The sequence below is a fragment of the Festucalex cinctus genome, chromosome 1 (assembly GCF_051991245.1).
Source record: "Festucalex cinctus isolate MCC-2025b chromosome 1, RoL_Fcin_1.0, whole genome shotgun sequence".
NCBI classification, from domain to species: domain Eukaryota; kingdom Metazoa; phylum Chordata; class Actinopteri; order Syngnathiformes; family Syngnathidae; genus Festucalex; species Festucalex cinctus.
The window spans coordinates 15,108,579-15,116,840 of NC_135411.1; the positions used below are offsets into that span (position 1 = coordinate 15,108,579).

An 8,262-nucleotide genomic window follows, 5' to 3' on the forward strand; every position below is an offset into this window, starting at 1 on the left:
CTATTCTGCACATTGCGAGCCATTGGACCATCCAAATGATTTTGAAGGCGCTTCTGTATTTCAAATTATTCCTAACGTTTCTTTAATTTGTCTCCACTTTGTCCCCTGGTGATAGCAAAGTGATTTTCCGACGCCAGTGTCAGAGATCCATCCAAGAACCGCCATATTGGATTTCCCTTCTTAGCAGGAGCAAAAGGTGCCTCAAGTCATGTCTCTTTCAGCATTTCGGATTTTATTCCTCTGCAATTACATGGAAGCACCTCCGGGCTTTGAGGTCTGCAGACGGAATGTGCAGCTCGTCGGATGTTGGTGAACTTAGAGGTATTTCCTCGAGAGAGGCTAGCATCCCAAAAAAAACATCCCCATTAATATTTCAACTTTTGCTCCTTGTAGAAATGAAAAGTGATGCATGATTGTAGCTTTGGTATAATGGTTGCCGTTCAGCAAACGATCCGTTACTCCACAAATTGCGATGGCAGAACGCTTGAAACAAACTCATTTGACCGTCGACCTCATCGAGCTCAGTCATCACTCAGATTGGATGTGAAATTCTTGCTATTGGGGTTCTCGCAACACGTGTTCTTAAAGTTTGGAGCATCCTTATCTATCTTGAGTCACATCCACAGTCAAATGTTTTTTATTCTAAAACACACAGACTGTCCTTGGAAATTTGGATCAGAGAGGCTACAATGTGTCATATGATTAACACATTCATGAGATTGAGTAGAAGAGATCCCCAGTAATTGGAAGCTCTGTGTCATTTGATTATGCACGTTACTCACTCACCAGTTCTTCACAATAACAGCCAATGGATAGATACACAATTGAAATAAATAGAACTCGAAATAATCCTCAGGCAAAAGACCCCACAGCATGCCCAGACAAATACTGTAATGTATGTGTCATATGATTGATGCGATGGCTCCTCTCAGCAGTTATTCTTGACACCTGCCACCGTGGACAATAGAGATAAACAGAACAACTAAAATTAGTACATAGGTACAAAAATAGTCTGTGCATGGGCATAAGCAAGAACAATGTTTTACAGTTTCATTGAATTAATGTTATTGTTCCTCTTGCTGGTTAGTTCTACAGTCACCTTGCACAATAGCAAGAAAAAGTCAACAGAGACAAGAAAAAATAATAATAATAGTCTTGGGTAAACACGGTCATGCGCAAATACGTGTTATTGATTTGACTGCTGCTCTCGCCACTTTTCCAAGATAACACATTGAGGTCATCTTATAACAGTCGTATAGATGGACAATTGAAATCCAGCCTTCCCTCCCTACTGGAGTTCACTTTTTGGCGTGTCACTGTATTGTGGATTTTTAAATTGCACCTAATTTCATATTAGATTGAACTGACTAGAACTGACGGGTTATAAATAGTGTTGTTCCGATACCAATACTGGTATCGGCAGAGGTGCCGATACTGCATTAAAACAGTGGTATCGGTATCGGTGACTACTCACAAGTAACATGCCGATACCATTAATTCCAACGCTAATATATAATTTTGGATGCAGCATCTTGTGTCTTGCTGGTGCACGACTTTCACTGGTATGTGACATGTTCACTGCATGCCGATCTAAGATATCCTATTGGCCCTTAAATGCTCTGAACCAATGGCAGGACAGCTTTTTCATGTTGAGGAAAAAAAAACTTAAGTAACAGTATGGTATCGGTATCGGCCAATACTGCAGAGCTGGGTATCGGTATCGTATCGGGAGCCAAAAAACGGTATCAGAACAACACTAGTTATAAATATTGTATTTTTCATTAAAGTTAGTTTTTGACTTTTTCTTTTTAAATTCAGTTAGTTTTAATGTAGTTTTTAGAGCAAGTTGATTAGTTTTTATTTTCTTCTAAAGGACTTTTAGTTTAGTTTGTATTAATTTTAGCTTTAGTTTTTTTTAATGTTTGGAGTAATTGTTGAGTGCAAGATGAAAAAACAAAAAACAAATGTCTATTTCATGAGAATTATAGTTAGTTTTATAAACATAAGATATAGTTTCACTGTTTGTTCTTTTAAAAGCATTTTGGTATTTATATTCACATTTTGTTAGTTTTCGGCTGGATCAAGCTTGATCGGGATTAGATGATATTTAGTAGGGGTGTGAATTGCCTAGTACCTGACGATTCGATTCGTATCACGATTCACAGGTCACGATTCGATTCGATACCGATTAATCCCGATACGAATTTATAAGTCGATTGTTGCGATTTTTTTCCATTCAAATTTAGAAAATACTAATCAGTAAGCTTGTAGAGTGTAAGATTTATATGAAAATGTATTATTTATTTATCTGAAATTTCAGTCTTATAGAGGTTGTAATCTGTTTCATGTTGGAACAGCATTAAAATAAAATATTAAGGCTTAATGTTCCGTTCATATAACATTCTTCCATGCTCAAGGTGTGAATCCTAAAAAAAAAAAAAAAAAAAAAAAAAAAAAAAAAAAAAAAAAAACGATTCTGCCCTTATTGAATCGATTCGAGAATCGCGCGATGTAGTATCGCGATATATCGCCGAATCGATTTTTTTTTAACACCCCTAATATTTAGCATTTTATGCAAAATCGGCTGTAATGTCTTAATTTGCCCGATCCATCAATGACGTCTTTGATCGGCTCCGTGAAATAAGATCATGCTACTGGTTTATCGTTTGTTTTATTAAATAATTTTTTTGGTTTCATTTTTTTTTTCACCATGCTTTTCGATTGCCATCAATTATACACTGGTTTTCGCTAGTCGTTTGTCGGGGGCCAGTCCCTATTCCCCACGAATGGTGGCGGTTGACTGTAAATATTAAAGTTGCTTAAATAGATATATTGCTCCCTCTTATGATCAAATCTGTTGTCAGTTTATCATTTTGGTTTGTTTGTTTGTTTGTTTGTTTGTTTGTTTGTTTGTTTGTTTGTTTGTTTGTTTTGTTTTGTTTTGTTTTTCAGCCTCGCCGATCGGTGATTGGCCGAAAAATCCTGATCGTGTAAAGCCCAGTTTTCATTAATGTTAATAAACTTGACCTGAACCAAACATGGCCAACTCTACACTCTCATTCGCTGACGCCGACATCACTCAACAACAGACCAGGCCCCGCCTTTTAAAGCAACACACATTCATAGTCACAAAAGTGTAGAACGTGAGAATGGCGACCACAAGTGGACAGTAAAATAAATACACGGTCGTCTATCCTAGAACGTGACCGCGATAAACGAGGGACTGTAACTGGAAGGAATTTCGTCCGTTTGAGTTTAGCGCCACCAGGCCTGCCGTTCCTCCCTCGTCTCGTGCATTAGCCTCGCTCTGACCTTGTCTTGATATCACATCCTTGGAGAAGGAATGTAAATCGTATCCGTCCAATCCCAACCCCGTTACCGCTAAAGTGGCTCCCTCTCGCCGCCCCTGCTCGGCCCGGCTGCGGGGGCCACATGATCTGTTCCATGTTCCAGACATAATTTGCGGCTTCGGGGTTTTTTTTTTGTTTTGTTTTTTTTTGGAGGCTGACGCTGCGTCTCCGCCGCTTCTGCTGTTTCAGGCGTCGGCCGCGCTGCGTGCAGCGCTTCCCCGGGAGTACGGGAAAAGTCCCCCTTTTTTTGCAGCAAACCTCAAGAGGTCGCTGTTGTTTGTTTTGGGAGCGAAGCGCCCGTGCTGTCAAGCAAATCAGCAACTACTAATCAACTACATCAACAAAATAACTCAACGAGCTTACAAATGAAGACAAATTTCTGCTTCACATTAACTCATTCACTCCCAAAAACGCATTTATACGTTGTTGTTTTTTTAGGTTTTTGTATGCTAGAGTTTTTGTATGAAAGTTTTGATGCAGTTTCTGACCTGAAGCTGCCGCTTAAAGCAGTGGTACTTATTACAATAAAAAAAGAAAAAAAAAAAAAAAACGGCCAGCAGGTGGCAGCAAAGTACAAGAGATCAACCAGGTCCATGTTGCAACAAGCTCTTTTTCCCAGTATTTTCAACAGGTTTGTGATTAATGATGAAACTTAGCTAATTCTAATGCTAATTGCTACAAAACATAAAAACAGATTAGAAAAAAATGTACCATATTTTTATTTTTATTTTATTGTTTTTCCCTGATGAAAGAAGAGACACATTTTTCTTTTGGTAGGTTCCATGTTTTGATAGCAATAGAACATGAAAATGGCTGGGAGTGAATGAGTTAAACAGTCATGGAGAGATTTTAAAGGACATGAGCAACATTTCAGTGCAACTCAATCCAGCTTCATTGTGGCCGTTTAACCTAAAGGTCTGAGCACATTTTCTAGTGAAGTGTTATGACACGTGTGAGACGTATTGCATGTGAGCGTGCAGCGGCTTGTCTGCGCTTTAAGGTAGACTCATCATCGTGCTACTTCGTACCAAAAACGTGACGTGCCTACATAGTGCATGACAGGTATGGTCAGTTTACTCTGTAGAGAGGTGTATTGTGATATTAGAGAAAGAAAAAATTTCTTTTATTAACACTTTAAGAATAGTTATATTAACTCTTGGGAGAAAAGTGAGCTCAAACGTGCACCAGGGCAAGTCGTTCCAAATTGTACACAACCTTCCGCACATGCTAGAATTTAAGCCTTGACATCGTTGCATTAGTCACTGAGATTATTGGACAAATTATTCCAGTGTTAATAAAAGGAAAGGAAACAAGACCCACACCTTTATCCAGATTTTCCTCAAATGTTTGGTTCGTGTCCATCCTGTATGAATTCAGAAAAAAAACAAAAGTGTTTTAAATCATTCTTCCAAAATTGCAACGGCGATGTCCTACTTAAATCTCAGCCACCATCGGTTCTGAGGTTGGATCCCAAAAGCGCAGACACAAATAAGAGTTTTAACACTTTATTCGCAGAACATCAAAAGGCGTGGAACTATCTTGACTTGACCAGAAACAACGAGAAGGCATTGAGAACGAGAAAAGCAGGTGGCCAGCTGGACAGAGGAATAATCCAACAAAACACACACATATCAGTTCGGCTTATATTGACAGTGAATCGATCAGATTGGCATGTGGGTAACAGGACTGACATGGAATTATCTGACTGGCTGTTGACCAGATAACGAGATTAAAGATTCTTGACATCACATAGCTCCTGACATCACATAACTTAAAACCAGTTGAAACTAGATGCCAGTTACATCAGTTCCTCACGGTCATGACCCAAACATAACCCTTGCATGACCCAAACCTATCCCTGGCATGACCCAGTCATGACACCATCACTTCCCATTAATTATATACTGTTTCATCACTTTGTTAAAGGTTAGTTTGGATTTCAGGCACGGTGGAAAAGAAAGTACTGTATGGCGAAAGACAGGATCTGCTTATGATCCAAAACACACAAGCTCATCTGTAAAGCATGGTTGAGTTCATATCGTGGCTCGCATGGCTGCTCCTGGAATGGGCTCACTCATCTTTATTGATGATGTAACTCTTGATGCTAACAGCATCATATTCTGAAGTCTACAAACCCAATTTGTTTGGATGTTTACAGAAAAAAATGCATCCAAACTAATCAGGAGAAGCTTCATCATGCAACAAGACGACGATCCAAAACACAAGGCCAACAAAGAACTTCATTAGTCTGGCCAAGTCAGTCACCAGACCTGAACGCAATAGAGAATCCATTTTACCCCCTGAAGAGGACTCTGAAGGCAGAAACCACTCGAAACTAACAAAAACTGAAAGAGGCTGCAGCAAAGGCCTGGAAAAACATTTCAAATGAAGAATGCAACAGTCTGTTTGAAGAAACAAGCCTCTCAGCACAATATGGATGATGGAATAATGTCCGTTCCAATACTTTGATCGATATGGTGGCTCGCAAAAAGCTCCACATCGGACCGATTGAAGAGAGTGATGCCAAATGCCACAATTAAAATGCTGCTTTGCAAACAAGTCAGCTCTGATTGGTTTAGCTGACTCCCTCGCTGCCAGACAAAGTGTTTACATAAATAGATTTGTATGAATGCCACAGACTAATAAAAGTACATTTTTAGGAAGGAACCCAAGGATAAACCCTCATTTCTCTCCCTGACTAAAATGAGAGACTTGCAAAGTCTATTTTCGTTTTATTGTCCTCCACACAGTTGACATTAAGATTGCGCCTCGTTTCTCCATTATGCGTCTTATCACCATCCTTTTTACACCCTGCATTGCTAACAGATACGGTGTCAACGCCTGTGGTCGTGCCCATCCTGCAGATAACGCCAAAGCTGAGGCGGACCCTCTGGTTCTCATGTGCATGGAGGCGCATGAGGAAAAGTGATGAGATGTTTCCAGGTGTGTGCTCCCTTCCCTTATTTTCCCAGGAAATAGAGCATATAATGCCAATAGGGGTGAAAAAATGTGGATGCCTTTCCCCCCCCCTTTTTTTGGTACGTTATGTTGGACATTTCTCAGTCACTGTTTAAAAAAAAGAAAAAGAAAAAAATACCGGGTTTAGCAATGTTATTTGAAACTTTACTTGGTTATTTTTAGTTTGTTTTTGTTTTTTTTAGTATATCAAAATGTATAGTGTATGTCCTCATTTTAAGTGATATTTGGAGCAAAAAGCTTTTTTTTTTTTTTTTAAAGAACATTAAATAATAATTTAAATAGAGCTCAAACAAAACAAACAGAATTTGTTCCATGTCCTCATTTAAAAAATATTTTGAAAACAACAAATAAATATAAACCCAACAAAGTCCAATTTAAAAAGTTGTGTTCAAAAGCTAAATATTGTTGATCTTGGATAAAATCATTGTCATTTTACTCTATTAAGTTTTTTTTTTTTCATTCATTGACAAAAAAACAAAAAACAAAAAAAAAAACACACATTTATTAACATTTTACCTAATCTAGTTTTTTTTTTTTTATTATTATGCTAAATATTTTACATTATGTATCAAATGTTTATACAAATGTTTATATATATATATATATATATATATATATATATATATATATATATATATATATATATGTATATATATATATATATATATATATATATATATATATATATATATATATATATATATATATATATTTATTTATTTATTTATTTATTTATTTATTTTTTTATTTTTTTGGAAGGGTTTTAAACAGTGGCCTTCACTGCAATGGCGACATCTTGTGGTAGCTGTTACACTTGCACACAAAATTTAGAACACTAAGATAAACATGTTTTTTCCTGGTCAGTCACACAGTCACATTATAATTTCAGGCTTGAGTGCAAAAACTGAAGTAGGTCTACACTATTTTGATATAATTTTGGAAAATAGCATGAAGTCATTAAATTGAGTGTTTTTCACATTGCGTTAATGTGTCTGTTTTATGTCAAGTGACTTGACACACTGACCTATGATGCAGAATCACGTGTCGACAAATGGGTGAAATCATCAATACAGTGAGGTCACCATGGTGTGTATCGGCTGGCCGAAATGAGGAAGTCATGGCCGTGTTGTCGTTGGACACACCGTTAACATTTACATGTCTCATAAACTAGTTGTTCCCAACTACTTTGCCAGAGATGAGCAGATTTGCCCTGAGAAATTATCAAGTGTCATAGACATAGTTTCTTGGTCTGAATGTGTCTTTGTTCATTTGTCTATGCTAGTGACGTACAGTGAAATTGACACTAACAGATCAGTACTTTTGTGCGTTACCTTGCATAAAAGTCATAATTGCTCACCCATGTTAACTGAGCCAGTGATTTTGTCATTGCATTCTTTAAAACGTGTTGCAAGATGACAGTATCATCATCACAGTGGTTATGAATATTTTTTGCGATTGAATCCAGGCTTTGGCCTTCTTGGGTGGAGTTTGCATGTTGTCCCCGTGCCTGCGTGGGTCTTCTCCGGGTACTCCGGTCTCCTCCCACATTCCAAAGACATGCATGGCAGGTTAATTGGGCGTTCTGAATTGTCCCCTGTTGTGCTTGTGAGTGTGGATGGTTGTTGGTCTCTGTGTGCCCTGCGATTGGCTGGCAATCAGTTCAGGGTGGACCCCGCCTACTGCCCGAAGCCAGCTGGGATAGGCTCCTGCACCCCGGCGACCCTTGTGAGGAATAAGTGGTTAAGAAAATGGATGGATGATATGTATTACATTATTATATATTACTGCCATGATAGTAGACTATAATGACACTAATAGTGTTAATGTTAGCTCCTTTAATTATTTTTTTCTGTTTTGAATTAAATTAAAACACACAGCATACTCCATCGAAAAGCACATCAATTTCAAAATCATCAAACGAATAACACAAATT

The 8,262-nt window shown here is 37.9% G+C and overlaps 1 long non-coding RNA gene across 1 annotated transcript in view; it reads left to right on the forward strand.

Moving 5' to 3' along the window:
- The window catches only part of LOC144017338 (uncharacterized), a 51,017-nt gene extending 44,289 nt beyond the window's left edge, over nt 1-6,728 (forward strand). Inside the window, exon 3 of the long non-coding RNA XR_013283165.1 lies at nt 6,177-6,728. This is a non-coding gene — a long non-coding RNA (uncharacterized LOC144017338). The remainder of the gene's footprint in view (nt 1-6,176) is intronic.
- Nucleotides 6,729-8,262: the final 1,534 nt, after the last annotated feature.